Source organism: Musca autumnalis, unplaced genomic scaffold (assembly GCF_047663935.1).
Source record: "Musca autumnalis isolate F117 unplaced genomic scaffold, ASM4766393v1 scaffold_4, whole genome shotgun sequence".
NCBI classification, from domain to species: domain Eukaryota; kingdom Metazoa; phylum Arthropoda; class Insecta; order Diptera; family Muscidae; genus Musca; species Musca autumnalis.
The window spans coordinates 161272091-161289464 of NW_027411977.1; the positions used below are offsets into that span (position 1 = coordinate 161272091).

The window sequence follows — 17374 nt, forward strand, 5'->3', positions numbered from 1 at the left end:
ACAAGTTTTCTTATATAAGTTTATTGGCACTTAAGAACCCTAAATGTCATTTTATAGCTACATAAATCGGTCTGAAAATGTAGCTAAAAACGTCAAAATAACGTAAGTCGAGGGGCACCGTTATATGGGGGCTATACCAAAACGTGGACCTATGTCCTCAACTTTTGTTATATAAGTTTATTGACACTTAAGAACCCTTAGTGCCAAATTATAGCGAAATCGGTCTGAAAATGTAGCTAAAAACGTCAAAATACCGTAAATCGGGGGTACCGTTATATGGGGGCTATACCAAAACGTGGATCTATGTCCACAAGTTTTCTTATATAAGTTTATTGGCACTTAAGAACCCTAAATGTCAAATTATAGCTAAATCGGTCTGAAAATTTAGCTAAAAACGCCAAAATACCGTAAATCGGGGGGTACCGTTATATGGGGGCTATACCAAAATGTGGAACTATGTCCACAACTTTCGTTATATAAGTTAATTGGCACTTAAGAACCCTAAATGTCAAATTATAGCTACATCGGTCTGAAAATGTAGCTAAAAACGTCAAAATACCGTAAATCGGGGGTACCGTTATATGGGGGCTATACCAAAACATGGACCTATGTCCACAAGTTTTGTTATATAAGTTTATTGACGCTTAAGAACCCTAAATGTCAAATTATAGCTAAATCGGTCTGAAAATGTAGCTAAAAACGTCAAAATACCGTAAATCGGGGGGTACCGTTATGTGGGGCTATATCAAAACGTGGACCTATGTCCACAACTTTTGTTATATAAGTTTATTGACACTTAAAACCCATAAATGTCAAATTATAGCTAAATCGGTCTAAAAATGTAGCTAAAAACGTCAAAATACCGTAAATCGGGGGTATCGTTATATGGGGGCTATACCAAAACGTGGTCCTATGTCCACAAGTTTTGTTATATAAGTTTATTGACACTTAAGAACCCTAAATGTCAAATTATAGCTAAATCGGTCTGAAAATGTAGCTAAAAACGTCAAAATACCGTAAATCGGGGGGTACCGTTATATGGGGGCTATATCAAAACGTGGACCTATGTCAACAACTTTTGTTATATAAGTTTATTGGTACTTTAAAACCCTAAATGTCAAATTATAGCTAAATCGGTCTGAAAATGTAGCTAAAAACGTCAAAATACCGTAAATCGGGGGGTACCGTTATATGGGGGCTATACCAAAACGTGGACCTATGTCCACAAGTTTTGTTATATAAGTTTATTGACACTTAAGAACCCCAAATGTCAAATTATAGCTATATCGGCCTGAAAATTTAGCTAAAAACGTCAAAATACCGTAAATCGGGCGGTACCGTTATATGGGGGCTATACCAAAACGTGGACCGATATAGCCCATCATCGAACTTGACCTGCCTGCAAACAAAAGACGCATTTTCCCAAAATTTCAGCGTCCTATCTTCATTTTTGTGGATGCTAGAGTGATTACCACAGACGGACGGACGGACGGACGTGCACAGATCGACTCAGAATTTTACCCTGATCAAGAATATATATACTTTATAAAGTCGCAAATGAGTATTTCAATGCGTTACAAACGGAAAAACAAACTTAATATACCCTCCATACTATGGTGGAGGGTATAAAAATCAACAGTGGAGAAAAACAAATTCATCAACAAGATCTGTGAAATATGTAAAACAATTGTTATTAATATTTGAAAAAATACATGTCTTCACATACATAAAAGTAATAAGAAAACAAGTAAAAAAGTATCAGTCGGCTTTGCCGACAGAGATATACCCTCAGCCTGTGCAAATTGAAACACTTTCTTCACAAAAAACTTATGTATTTAGGGGCTTTCAAAATTTTGGTAGTATGAACCGACAAAAATGTTGATTAGGATTAAAGTTCAAAAATTTTGCGGAAAAGGTACCTAAAGGAATGGACCGACATACACCATGGGGGTGCCATAGGGGGTTTTTACACCCTTCGGGCTGTTTTCTCAAGAAGTATGGACTTGCCCCTGAAACAACTTTTACCATCGTAATTGAGGCAGCGAATGTAAGTTGCTTCAACAAAAATCAAAGTGATTCAATAGCAGGTCTTAAAGTGAACTTATCCAAAATTTTGTGTGGGAGGTACGGGATGGAGTGGACAAATATAATCCATATTCGAACCTGATCTATATCTGGTAGATATTATGAGAATGTGTAAAGTATGGACCAAATTGGTCACTCCCATCAAGAATTATCGTGCGCACAATTTTTCCGAATATTTTTGAACTTTTGTTGGGGAGGTACCGGAAGGAGTGGACCGATATGGCTTATCTACGAACTTAAACTAAGTTTGGAAACAATATTACGAAGGCCAAATTTTGGCCGGAACCGGCATTTCCGTTCGAGAATTATCTTGCGCTTCCACCCATAAACATGGTGTCATAGGGTTTGTTTTTCAACATCCAGGCTATTTTTTCAGGAAGTATGGACTTGCCCCTGAGGAAAATTGTACCTTCGTATAGGGGACAGTGAATACAAGATCATACAACAAAAACCAAGGCGATTTGAGAGCAGGTCCTAAACTGAACTTTTCCGAAATTTTGTGTGGGAGGTACTCGAAGGAGTTTACCGATTGAGTCCATATTGGAACCTCATCTAAGTCTGGTAGAAATTTCATAATGAGCAAAGTATGGACCAAATCGGTTACTCCCTTCAAGAGTTATCGTACGCACAAATTTTCCGAACATTTTCGAACTTCTGTGGGGGAGGTACCGGAAGGAGTGGACCGATATAGTCCATCTTTGAACTTGAACTAAGTTTGGACAAAATATTACGAAAGCCAAATTTTGGACCGAATCGGCAGATCCGTTCGAGAGTTATCTTGCGCTCCAACCATTACACACGGTGTCATAGGGTTTTTTGTAACTTTCAGGCTATTTTCTCAGGAAGTATGGACTTGCCCCTAATGAAACTTACAGCGTCGTATAGAGGACAGCGAATACCACTTGCGTAAATAAAAATCAAAGCGATTCGAGACCAGGTCCTAACTGAACTTTTCCGAAATTTTGTGTGGGAGGTACCCGAAGGAGTGGACCGATTGAGTCCATATTGAAACCTAATCTAAGTTTGGTAGAAATTACACGATGTGTAAAGTATGGACCAAATCGGTTATTCCCTACAAGAGTTATCGTGCGCACAAGTTTTGCGACAATTTTTGAACATTTGTGGGGGAGGTACCTGAAGGAGTGGACCTATATGGTCCATCTTCGAACTTAAATCGAATCTGGACAAAATATTTCGATACCCAAAACTTGAACCGAATCGATTGATCCGTTCGAGAGTTATCGTGCGCACCAGCCAGACAGACCGACAGACAGACAGACGGACGGACATTGCTAGATCTACTCAAAATTGTCTGAAACGGATATCGTACAAACATACTTGGGGTCTAAAACCATTATTTCGATGAGGCACATTTTTGGTCGTATCAAAGTGTAAATACCCTCTTTAGCCTAAAGGCTGAGGGTATAATTAACTTTGGCAATATATATAAAACATATGACTTTCCACTTTCCACAACGGTTCACTATGAATGATCTTTAAACACTATCATGCATCAACTAAAATAAACCAAATTTGTTCTCCGATTGCATTCAGTTTTCGTTCGTACTTCATCAACGTCGGCACTTCAATAACACTGTGCTGCAAAAGTGTGATTTAAGTGTGACAAAAACGCATTAAAGAACAGGAAAATGCTTTTCCTCGTGCTCTAGGCTGCGTAGAATACACCAAACTGCCTAATTATTTACTTTTATCAAGAAGGAAATTTAGTTAGCTTAACTTAACACTTAAATCACTATAACTTAACCATTCGTTACCTGATTTTTTGAAAGCCATGATTTTCACCTTTTAAATAAAAAATAAGATGTAAATTTACGTTGTAGAAAAAAGAAGTTATGTCCGTGTTAAGTTGAAAATCCAAGAAACCCCGTTTTTCACTACATTTATCGTTATAAAATCAAAGAACGAAGTGACCCAAGGAAACCAAAGGTATTTTCCTCTTCCATGGACTCCCACAATACCGAATTTATATATCCGAACCAAAGTTTTACTGTAGCACAGTGTAATTAATCAATCCCACGGCAGCGGGTTCTTTCGTACCGGATTGACCCGGAACAACACAAAATCATCGTTCCGGCCAGCGGCTGCCACCTCAGGGTACATATGTTTGCATTTTTTTCGTTTTGCTATGTTGAGAGCAGCATATTCCGGAATGCCTGCTCCAAATTCTTTTGGTCCGTGCCGGGACGGAGGAAAACCCAGGACCAATATATCTGTGCTCAGTTTGTCACACCCGCATTTTCACCCACATCCAACCTTCGGTGAGATGCAATAGATGTCAGGAGTGGGTGCATCTAGACTTGTCCACGTGAGGGACTACGACAGGGATTATGTTGCTGCATGCTGCGTGAACACAATCCCCAGTGAGTCGTCGTCGGATTACGAAACTCCCTCGTCGTCTGACTACGAAACTCCCCCGCAGTCCCCTCGACAACAACCGCAGACGCAGCCTTTAACACCAGCCGTTGTTGTCCCAATCCCAGAGAATGCATCCTTTTTACAATTTAATTGCAATGGACTCCGAGGTAAGATCGAGAACATCTAGGTCGCTGCGGTGCAAGAAACCAAGCTCAACAACAACTGTGGCTTACAACATTGTGATGGTTACAATGTGCTAAGGAAAGATCGCACCAGAAGTGGAGGTGGAGATTAGCTTTCATATTGCATTAGTCTATCCAATGCAGATCTATCTCGCTTGAGCCTGTCTCTAATGACTCGTACATGGAATGTATGGGGGTAGCAGTCAGGTGTGGAACTGCCGAGATAGAGTTGCTGAACGTATACATCCCGCAGAGAAATAGCTGTATCTCAGATTACGTGCCTAACATTAGCCCGCATTTGGAAGGTCATAATCGTCTGGTCCTGGGGGACTTTAATGCGCATCATGAGATGTGGCATTCGGCCCTCGGAAACGACCAGAGAGGTACAGCGCTGGCTGAGCAGATTGACAGCTCTACGTTTTGCACGGTCAATGAGGACGCCCCTACCAGAATTAGAGGAGAGTGTCACAGCTCGGCAGACATAACCATCCTGTCACCTGGTCTGACAAATGACGTTACCTGGCAACCCGTCATTTCCCTTGGATCAGACCATCTCCCCATAATTGTCTCCATTAGCAGACCACCCGATTTCATTACCTCTGAACGCCGCACGATCGTCAATCATAAGAAAGCTGATTGGCCGGGTTTCAGAGAGTTCACCAATCACCGCTTCAGAGACTTGCCCAATCCTTCTGATGTTCGGGTAGCGGAAAGGACGTTCCGAAACAACCAACCGCAATGACCCCAGAGTCAGGGTGCTGACACTGAAAGTTAACAGGCCGGTCGGCGAGCATAAGCGGAACAAGTGGTTAAATCATCTGAAGCGTTGCAACATTGGAGCCGGTATAGGTGAATTGTGGGCAACTGTTAAATCACTTTCGAACCCACCCTGGAAGAAGGGAAGATAGGACCTCAGTCACGTTTGGCGACGTTACGTTGACTGACCCGTAACGTCGACATTTTGTCGAGCACCCCGAGAGTGACAGGGCGAAGAGAAGAGTATTGCGTCGCATCAGATCTCTTCCTGCCGAGGAGGAACCACCACAGTTTACAATGGATAATGTTGCCAATGCCATCAGGAACGCTAAATCATCCAAACCGTTGGGCCCTAATGGAATCTCCATGGTAATGCTAAAGCAGCAACTTGTCGCTATCCACCCTCATTGCTCCCGAAGTCTGGAAAATGGGCCGGGTGGTCCCACTACGGAAGCGCGGCAAGGATGCAAGCAAAAGTGAATCGTACAGTCCGATTTCGCTTTTGTCGCCCGTAGCAAAGACCCTTGAGCAGCACAGCACGACAACTGCTCTGCACGCCAATACCACACATATTTATCAAGGACTCAACTAGAGACGGCCGTGCGATAGAACAGTAATGGTGGCGCTTGACTTATCAAAAGCCTTTGATACAGTCAGGCACTCCACGCTGTTTGAGGACCCTTCGGCCAAGCTGGAAACGTTGGATAGTCAATTATATGTGTGGGCGCCAGTCGTACGTGGAATTCAGGAACAAGAAGTCCAAACCCCGTAGAGTGAAACAGGGAGTTCCCCAATGTGGGGTGATATCTCCGGAACTGTTTAACCTCTGTCTCTCCTGTATTCCGCCCCCTCCAGACGGCATCGAGATCGTAACTATCTGCGACAAACTGAAAAGTAGGAACAAGGTCCTCAAGTCCCTAGCCGGCAACACTTGGAGTGCAGATAAAGAAACCTTGTTGACCACATATAACGCGATAGGTCGGTCTGTGGTAAGCTATGCGGCTCCAGTTTGGTCCCCGAGATTATGTGATACGAATTGGAAAAAGATTCAAACCTGCCAGAATGCCGCCCTGAGAACAGCAACAGGGTGCCTCCTCAAATCTTCAGTGGACCATCTACATGAGGAGGCAAAGATTCTTCCAGTAAAGCAACACAATGAGATGCTTTCGTTGCAGTACCTGCTTGGATGTTACCGTGTGAGCCATCCCAATCACCATCTTGTGGGTAGGCCTGGCACATACAGGCAGATCAGGAAGGATATCCATGCCCTAGAGGGAGAGGTCCATCGATACAGGAGAGAACCCCTAGATTAACAAGCGCATCGAGCAGGTTTAAATAGTATTCACACGGATGCAGTTGCCAAGGCCTTAAGCAATTATAGTGTGAATAAAGTCCTCGAAATACATCCCCCATCTATTGCAGCTGAGGAGCGTCAGCTGCCACGACAAACTAGAGTAGTTTTGGCTCAACTACGCTCGGGATATTGCAGTCGCCTAAATTCTTATTGGGCGGAAAAAAGACCCCGCCGTGCAAGACATCTGCCCAGTATGTGGCATGGGCCCACACGACGCAAAACACCTTTTCGACTGCCCAGCCAGACCTACTCATCTAACTCCAGTGGATCTGTGGTTACATCCCATCGAAGCAGCCACTTTCCTGGAACTGGAGATAGACCCAGAGCCAGATTGAACAGAAGAACGAACATACAAACGTAATAACAAACAGTGTTACAACAACAACATCAATAATTATTTTTCAATGAATATTGCCAAAGCAGCACAAAAGAAAGTAGAAAAAATCCCTTCAGAGAGAGGGAGAGAGAGACAGGGAAAATGTTCGTCAGACTAACCGGACAGAGTTCGGACAGAAGTCGGTCCGACGCGTCGGAAAAAACTTCCGACTTTGAGCAGACGTATATGATGCCTACGATTGGAAATGAAGTAAAAACCGACCGCCCTTTCCCGAAACTATATATAGATTTCATGGGAAAGTATCCTCGTTCTGGAAAGAGCAATACTTATATTCTGGTGATAGTTGACAACCTAACAAAATTTATATTGTTGAAGCCATTAAGCGAAGCTAATATTAGAAATATCATAAAATTCTTAGTAGAGAACGTGTTCCAGCAATTTGGTGTCCCGGAAGTAATTCATACGGACAACGGAAAGCAATTCGTTTCTAAAGAGTTTCAGAAAATGATGAAAGATTTACAAATAGATCATATGAAGGCCGCATTCTATACACCCCAATCCAACGCTGCTGAACGGGTTAATCGGAGTGTACTCAATGCTATCAGATCGTATTTAGATAATGACTACACCCACTGGGACCTAAATTGAGCAAATATTGAGTTGGCATTAAGGAAATTGAAAGCACTGAGCGGTAGTGAGCTTTTAATGCTAGAAGAAAATTATAGGATCAGCATAATAATTGATATTAACAAGTAAAAAAGTATCAGTCGGCTTTGCCGACAGAGATATACCATCAGCCTGGGTGGATTGGAGTACTTTTTTTCCAAAAAAACTTATGTATTTAGAGGGTTTTCAAAATTTTTGGGCGTATGAACCGACAAAAGTATAAATAGGATTAAAGCTCAAACATATGCGGAAATATCGATAGATAGGGATTTTTTATGACAGGGCCACTAGGACAACCTTTGGTAAAAATGTCCATTAGGGTTATGACTTTTTTACAACCTCATATCCCTGTATCATAGCGTGACGAGTTTTGCCATAAGATTACATAAAATCTTAATTATAAGGTCATTCCGTGAAAAAACCTCACGCACAAAATGATTTTAAAATTTGAATTTATCAAAATTATGGACAATTTTTGGAAGTCACTGAAAACAGATATATAATTGAAAATAAACTTTAGAGCCACATGAGATAATTAAAATGACATAAAATTTATTTCTCACTATTTTTCTTCAATTCTGAGAATCGTAAAAATGTCGTAAACGCTTTTATTCAAAAATATAATTTTTTAACAAAAAACAAAAAATTTTAAATTTTTTCAAAGTGACTTTTTTCGCGACTTTTTTAATATTTGAATGAAATAAACGTTATTATAGTTATTAGTAGGCTTATATTTATTCATTCGTGCAACAAAAAATAATTTTTTGAAAAAAAAATTTTTTTCAATTCATATATTTTTTAAAAAAATTATTTTTTTAAAATCGATTTGTGCGTGAACTTTTTTTATATTTCAATGGAATAAACGATAGCATAGTGATTAATAGGCAAAAGTTCATTCATCCCTGCTACAGGAAATCATTTTTGAGGAAAAATGTCAAAAAGTCATAACCCTAATGTCCATAGGATCCTCGAACAGACCCTTAACCACACAAAAATTTTGAACATTTGTGTGGGTGGTACCACAAGGATTGGTCAGATAGGGCCCAAATTTGAACGCAAACTAAGTTTTGACAATATTTAGAGATGTAAAGTTTGGACCAAATCGGTTGCAAAGTCTATGAGACATCGTGCGTACCATTTTAGCGAATATTTTCGAACGCAGTATTCGGTTCGAGCTCTCCAGCCACTACATATGGAACCATACGGGTTTTTTAAAACTTTCGGGCTATTTTCTTAAGAAGTATGGACTTGCCCCTAAAAAAACTTTTACTATCGTAATTGAGGCAACGAATACAAGTCGCTGCAACAAAAATCAAAGTGATTCGAGAGCAGGTCTTAAAGTGAACTTATCCAAAATTTTGTATGGGAGGTACCCGAAGGAGTGGACAAATATAGTCCATATTCGAACCTCATCTATACCTGGTAGATTTATTACGATGTGTAAACTATGGACCAAATCGGTCACTCCCATCAAGAGTTATAGTGCGCACAATTTTTCTGAACATTTTTGAACTTTTGTGGGAGAGGTACCTGAAGGAGTGGACCGATATGGCTTATCTTCGTACTTAAGCTAAGTTTGCACAAAATATTACGAAGGCCACATTTTGGACCGAATCTGCAGATCCGTTTGTGAGTTATCTTGCGCTCCAACCACTACACCCGGTGTCATAGGGGTTATTTGTACCTTTCAGGCTATTTTCTCAGGAAGTATGGACTTGCCCCTGATAGAACTTGTACCGTCGTATGGGGGCAATGAATACAAGTTGCTGCAATAAAAATCAAAGTGATTCCAGAGCAGGTCCTAAACTGAACTTTTCCGAAATTTTGTACGGGAGGTACCCGAAGGAGTGGAACGATTGAGTCCATATTGTCGAACTTTTGTGGGGAAGGTGCCGGAAGGAGTGGACCGATATAGTCCATCGTAATATTTTCTCCAAATTTAGTCTAAGTTCGAAACTTAAACTAAATTTGGACAAAATATTACAAAGGCCAAATTTTGTAGCAAATCGGTTCATCCGTTCGTGAGACGGACGGACATGTCTTAATCGACTCCAAATTGTCTGAAACACATTTCGTCCAAAAATACTTGGGGTCTAAAACCATTATTTCGATGAGGCACATTTTGCCCGTATGAAAGTTAGGGTTATGACTTTTTTACAACCTCATATCCCTGTATCATAGCGTGACGAGTTTTGCCATAAGATTACATAAAATCTTAATTATAAGGTCATTCCGTGAAAAAACCTCACGCACAAAATGATTTTAAAATTTGAATTTATCAAAATTATGGACAATTTTTGGAAGTCACTGAAAACAGATATATAATTGAAAATAAACTTTAGAGCCACATGAGATAATTAAAATGACATAAAATTTATTTCTCACTATTTTTCTTCAATTCTGAGAATCGTAAAAATGTCGTAAACGCTTTTATTCAAAAATATAATTTTTTAACAAAAAACAAAAAATTTTAAATTTTTTCAAAGTGACTTTTTTCGCGACTTTTTTAATATTTGAATGAAATAAACGTTATTATAGTTATTAGTAGGCTTATATTTATTCATTCGTGCAACAAAAAATAATTTTTTGAAAAAAAAAATTTTTTCATTTCATATATTTTTTAAAAAAATTATTTTTCTAAAATCGATTTGTGCGTGAACTTTTTTTATATTTCAATGGAATAAACGATAGCATAGTGATTAATAGGCAAAAGTTCATTCATCCCTGCTACAGGAAATCATTTTTGAGGAAAAATGTCAAAAAGTCATAACCCTAATGAAAGTGTATGTACCCTCGTTAGCATAAATGCGTTTACAAATGCCAGTATTGGCAAGACAATAGCAAAAATACAAACCTTTTTCACAAATACGTTTATAAATTTCTAAATATGTACCCAGCCAGCATTTTTTGAAAATTTTAATCAAATTCGAGTCTTTTTTGATCCGACTGCACGATTAAAAAGCTGGAATATGAGCTCATTTTCTGATCATAAATGACTCCTTTGTCGGGAGGAAAACGTAACCTCAGGAGACTCTTCTAAACAAATCACAAATGAGTCTTCTTCTGCATTAGTTTCGAGTCATTTTTGCCCATTTTCATGAGTCTTTAGGGAGTCATTTATGAGTATTTTTATTAGACGAAATAAATTAAAAAAAATTTATTTTTATTCTTTTTTGTTCCTTTCCTTTGTTTTATTGCCTTTTCTGCTTTATTATGTCTTCTAATTATCCTTTATGTTGCGCGGTGGTTAGTATACTGCTTCTTCATTTCACTTGGCAAAACCTGAACATGTGTTGTGTTTGTCTATACACTTAATATTATACGTTACATTTATATCAAAGTTTTATAAAAAGTGTATATGAGAATTATTTACAACCAAACAAAAAGAAAACAAAACAATCAGTTTTTAATCACCTATCTGTTCAAAATATGATCAGAAGATACATAATTATAATCACTTTTCAAACACCTGCATGACCCTTCTGATTAAGCATTTTTCAATCTTCATGAAGAACAAAATGTGACTATAAATAACGAAAAAATAGTCACATTTTAAACGCCTCAATGATTCATTTGTGATTGCTACACATTTGTTGTTGTATTTTAAATTGAACTCTTTTTAATCATTAAAGGGAGTCACTTTCGAGTCCCTTTATGATCATACAAGCGACTTAATCAGTTTTTGATCACCAAAAGGACTCTAAAAAGACTCCGAAATGTGATTTTTGAAAAAACAATCATCCAAATGCTAGCTGGGTATAGAGAAAAGTATGAATGTATTGGTGAAAATGGTTTGTAACTTTGCTATTGCCTTGCCAATACTGTCTGTGTGTAAACGCCTATTAAGGGTATAAAAACTGGTCGTGTGTGCCCCGCATTAAGGTTTAATAAAGTAACACTAAACGATCGTTAAGCCGAGTCCAGGAAAATATGGATTATGTACAGCTTATACACTTAATAAGTTAACCTTATTTTATACCTTTCCAGATACCATGTTATTAGTGATAGTCGCCATTGATAAAAAAGAAAGAAATAATAACATTCAAGTTTACACCGTATAGCTCGACATGAATGAGTCCGTAGAAAATAGTTTTATTTTTTTTTTCTTTTTTTTTAAGAAAAGATAATAAATTTTTTCAATAAAAATATGACTTCACTCTCAGATAGATGATACACAAAAGAGTGTTTTTATAATCTAGATAAGTTTTAGATTAAGATGGTCGGCGAAGTTCGCCTTTGCCCTTTGGGTTATCGCTTAAGAATTAATGTACAATTTAGAGTTAGGTTTTACTTTCCCTTCCCGGGGAGACGAAGCTTCCGTTGACGAAGCGATAATTATACATTATACTTTCGCTTAGAGAGTTATACATGGTATCAAGGACTTTGTTGTTGATGTATAAAAGTGTGGAGAATGGTTCCATGGGTAACAAGAGACTACAATCCCTCACACTTGTGTTCTATAAGGTAACTTTAAAACCGCAGAGTTTTTTTGAGGGACAGGGCCTGACAGAAGATAGGGTACCATAGGAGCTGGAATAGAGAAAGATGGCAGAAGGATAGCAGAAAGCAATGCACAAAACGGAAACGAAACGACCGAGACAGTGTCTACAGTAGCACAGTTTTAACAGAAGAGCCCATTTAAACAACAAGACTAAGAGAACACACTGAGCTGTTGTGCGATTCTCTAAGGCATTTTTGGAGTTACTGACAATAATCGGTAAAATAATATATTTTTAATTTCGGCAATTAACGATATTATTCGGTTAGTTAACGGCCTAAAAAAATTAGACGATAGCAACAGTGTTGTCAACTTTTATTTTAACTATGCATTCATAATTTTGCGTTCTAAAGTAACCGATTTTTGTCGGTAACTCAAAAAAGAGAATCGCGCTACTGGGGTCGACACAGCCGACGGTGGTCAAGAAGCTAAGGGGTGGGTACATGCCGGCGAAGTCCCCATACAGTCATCAGAATAGTAGGTAAAAGATGGACGTTAGTCGTAATTCGATTATGCATAAGGGTCCAAAGTTTGTATAATTGGATGGCATGGCGCCTTCTGCTGTATGTCCTAGATTGGACCGTAGTCAATAAAAACCTGCTGGGTACCAAATTAAAGCTCGGCTGGACTTCTTGAGAAACAAGTTTTAACACACGAAATATGAGCAAATGCATGTTCCCTTAAACTAAAATGTTAAGAGAAAATAAAAATATTAACTCTGAGCATAACCCTAATATATAACCAGTAACGCCAATGCATTTGGTTCTGACTTAAAGATCAGGATGGCTTCTTAGATAGTGGTCGCTTTTGTTAAATTAGAATCCAATGTCTCCATGGTTTCACAATGTGCATCATCGTAATAGCAACATTGTCTACTTACAGCGAGAGACTTTTCTTTTTTTCGAATACCCCTCATAGAAGTCCATACCGACTATGGATATTATCTGATCATCACCAAAACAAATACGCTCCCTCCTCCTTTTGAGATCCCCAATCAAATTTTGAGGCAGGTATACATAAGGGTGGGTCTGCGGCCTTTGTTTGGTGTTTGAGACGAAGTCAACTTCTTTATCGTGTAAAGGAACCAACGATTTTTTAAAAATTATGTCAGAACAATGATGACGAAGTAATTCGTAGGGTGAGGTTTCTCAATAGGTAAATTTCGCCGTAACAATGAGTAATGCTTGTGTGGATGAAAATACAACAGAAATTAAAACCAAAATTCTGGTCACGAATATGAATCTTATGAGTTGGGAAAATAATTTAATATTCATTGGTCGGAAGAAGCAAAGGTAGCTTGCATATGATAGACGAGTGCTATTGAGTAGTTTCGGTTTGCCGAGATGTAGGGAATAATAATAGAAGGGGTATGGTAGCCCAGCTGCGATGCATTTATGTTATGGAGGTTGTATCGATAGTCGGCGTATCTGCTGTCCCTATATTTACCTGCAATCTAGGCATAGCGGGCGATGCGTAATTTTTTATGTGCTGGCTTGCTGCTAAGTCCCGGTACATACTAGAATGAATTTCATTAAAAAATTTCATGAAATTAGGCGTTCTTATATTGAATTCCTCACTACAGCAATTTCCTGATTTTATTCTACTATGGAACTCGATTTTGCATTTTTATGTTTTTATATTTCTGATTTATAACTCGTGCTCATACCACCAGCAACAACAGCAACTGTTTGTGGAACTTATCATTTGACAGGCCAAGGATGGGAGTATGTATAATAGGGTTATGACTTTTTGACATTTTTCCTCAAAAATGATTTCCTGTAGCAGGGATGAATGAACTTTTGCCTATTAATCACTATGCTATCGTTTATTCCATTGAAATATAAAAAAGTTCACGCACAAATCGATTTTAAAAAAATAATTTTTTTAAAAAATATATGAAATGAAAAATTTTTTTTTTTTCAAAAAATTATTTTTTGTTGCACGAATGAATAAATATAAGCCTACTAATAACTATAATAACGTTTATTTCATTCAAATATTTAAAAAGTCGCGAAAAAAGTCACTTTGAAAAAATTTAAAATTTTTTGTTTTTTGTTAAAAAATTATATTTTTGAATAAAAGCGTTTACGACATTTTTACGATTCTCAGAATTGAAGAAAAATAGTGAGAAATAAATTTTATGTCATTTTAATTATCTCATGTGGCTCTAAAGTTTATTTTCAATTATATATCTGTTTTCAGTGACTTCCAAAAATTGTCCATAATTTTGATAAATTCAAATTTTAAAATCATTTTGTGCGTGAGGTTTTTTCACGGAATGACCTTATAATTAAGATTTTATGTAATCTTATGGCAAAACTCGTCACGCTATGATACAGGGATATGAGGTTGTAAAAAAGTCATAACCCTAATGTATAATTGCGGACACGGTCGTATGTAAGAGGGTGGCCTAACAGAATAAGCCAGCAGGTAATGTAAGATAAAATGCAAAATTTCAAGGCCACAAGTACTTTGAACCTGGACCGTTGTTCAAACACAGCAAGTTCCCAGCAAAATGTTCGATGCCAAAGATGCCATTCAATCATGGGTGAAAGTGATCTGGCATGTCATCTTTTTAGCATCTTCATCGATGAATTTTATATGAGCGTGGACCCCAAAAGATGCTATTCATTTTTGGATCCAGAGCATGTCATTTACACCAATGCTTTGACATGTCATTTTCACCAATGCTTTGGCATGTCATTTCCTCCAATGCTTTGGCATGTCATTTTCACCAACCCTTTGCAATGGCATTATCATTATGACGAGAGTTTTAACAACGTTGGTTGTGATTTCGAGTCTCTGACAACATCAAGCCTATTGTAAATAATTAATCTTATATATTTAGAAAAATTTGTATAAATAAAAACACTGATTTCATCTCTATTAGATCGATGGAATAGGTTCAAATCCTGATGAAAAGATCGGATCTTTCACGAGTTCCTTTGCATGGGTTCAAATGCTGATGAAAAGATCGGATCTTTCACGACTTCCTTTGCATTGGTTCAAATGCTAATGAGAAAATCGGATCTTTCACGACTTCGTTTGAACCAATGCAAAAGATGCCATGAAATCACGTCATCGCATGGAACCCCTTCCTTCAAATTTTGCTGGGTTGTTGGTAGCAGAGAGGCAAACATGAAGGTACCTGGGAGTGTAATATGTTATGAGATGACTGAGTATTAGGCCGCAAAGTCTGTTGTAGGGTTGAATAAAAGCAATTTGAATCCCTGTCAGGCGGCGCAATGGGCGACCTTCGGCTAGCTTCGCGGTCTCGGGGCTACGGTCCTCAACCCGTCCTCTTCTCTAGCCCATCATGGCGAACACGAATTGAACTCTATATATCACAAACACTACAATGAAACACAAACAAATCCTGCTTTGGAAAGGGAATACTGATCTTCTACTCCCACATGTAGCCCACCCAACCATGTTTTCCAAAATCCTCATATTACATTTTATTCGAAACCACACACACTCACATTTCCACGTTTGCGGTTTCACTCTATTAGGAACGACAAAATCAAAACGTATTATTTACTGTTATAAACATTCAATACATTATAAAATTTTTTAGAAGTAAAAGTCTCTTAAATTTATATTTTTTGTCTGATTGTATAAAAAGAAGGAAAATCTAACACCAATATGACCAAAAACGCTGTTAAAAAGGAACCTAATTATAGGTGTTTAAGTTAAATAGTTTATTGTTGATATAATTTTCGCATATCAACGGCCAATCTGTTGTGGCCTAGATTATCGATAAAATCTGCAAACTCTTTATTGTTACATCCTTGTAACATTTGCTTTGCAGATTTTAACGATAATTCTTTAGTTGAGTTGTTTGACATTTCCCCACCTCTCATCTACTTTTACTTTCCATCGTATCGTTGAAACGCGCGCTTTATAGTAAGCTTTTCCTGCAAGATCGTTGCAAATATTCAAGGTAATATCGTTACCAAAACCCTTTTTTATTTATTCAATAAAAGCTCATTTGACATTAGTCAAATACAAACATCAAAACGAAAATACTGCCTTTTTATTTCTTTTCTATTTTCTTTTATTTACATTGACGTAAACAATAAGTATATTAGAAGCTATCGTCTACAATTGATAGACAAAAAAATATTTCTTCACCTATGCTAAGGGAGGTCTCTTATGATGGCACAATATGACTGTTACAAACATTCAATACATTATAAAATTTATTAAAAGTAAAAGTCTCTTAAATTTATATTTTTTGTCTGATTGTATAAAAAGAAGGAAAATCTAATACCAATATGACCAAAAACGCTGATAAAAAGGAACCTAATTATAGGAATATTAGAAGCTATCGTCTACAATTGCTAGACAAAAAAATTATTTCTTCACCTATGCTAAGGGAGGTCTCTTATGATGGCACAATACGACTGTTTGCGTAGCAAATAAATATGGAAAAAAGAGAAGTAAAACACAAAAAAAAAAAAAAAAAATATATATATATATATATATATATATATATATATATATATATATATATATTTTATTTTTAATTCATTTTTTTCAAAAAACAAATGCTCCAACGCAATTAGATATATATTTTTTTATTTTTAATTCATTTTTTTCAAAAAACAAATGCTCGGAGAGCCAACGCAATTAGATTATTGCTTTCGACAACTACATAATAAAGATGAGCTCGTAAAGCACGCGGGACACCGTATGGCTGCCATCACAAAAAAGGGTTACATTGGACATGTGCCGGAGACAACCCAACCAAAAATGGTGAGCTGTGCCCATGGGAAACCCGTAAACCGGTAAATATTATCTACGATAATAATACAAACCCAATTTTCTCAATAAAACCAACTATATTTTGAATTATTTACTGCCAAAAAATTTGTGTTTTACTTCTCTTTTTTCCATATTTATTTGCTACGCAAACAGTCGTATTGTGCCATCATAAGAGACCTCCCTTAGCATAGGTGAAGAAATAATTTTTTTATCTAGCAATTGTAGACGATAGCTTCTAATATTCCTATAATTAGGTTCCTTTTTATCAGCGTTTTTGGTCATATTGGTATTAGATTTTCCTTCTTTTTATACAATCAGACAAAAAATATAAATTTAAGAGACTTTTACTTTTA

General features: G+C 37.4%; 1 protein-coding gene across 19 annotated transcripts in view; it reads right to left on the reverse strand.

Moving 5' to 3' along the window:
* LOC141401390 (lamin-B1-like) overlaps positions 1–17374 on the reverse strand; it is a 123687-nt gene that overhangs the window by 94810 nt on the left and 11503 nt on the right. The window lies entirely within an intron of this gene.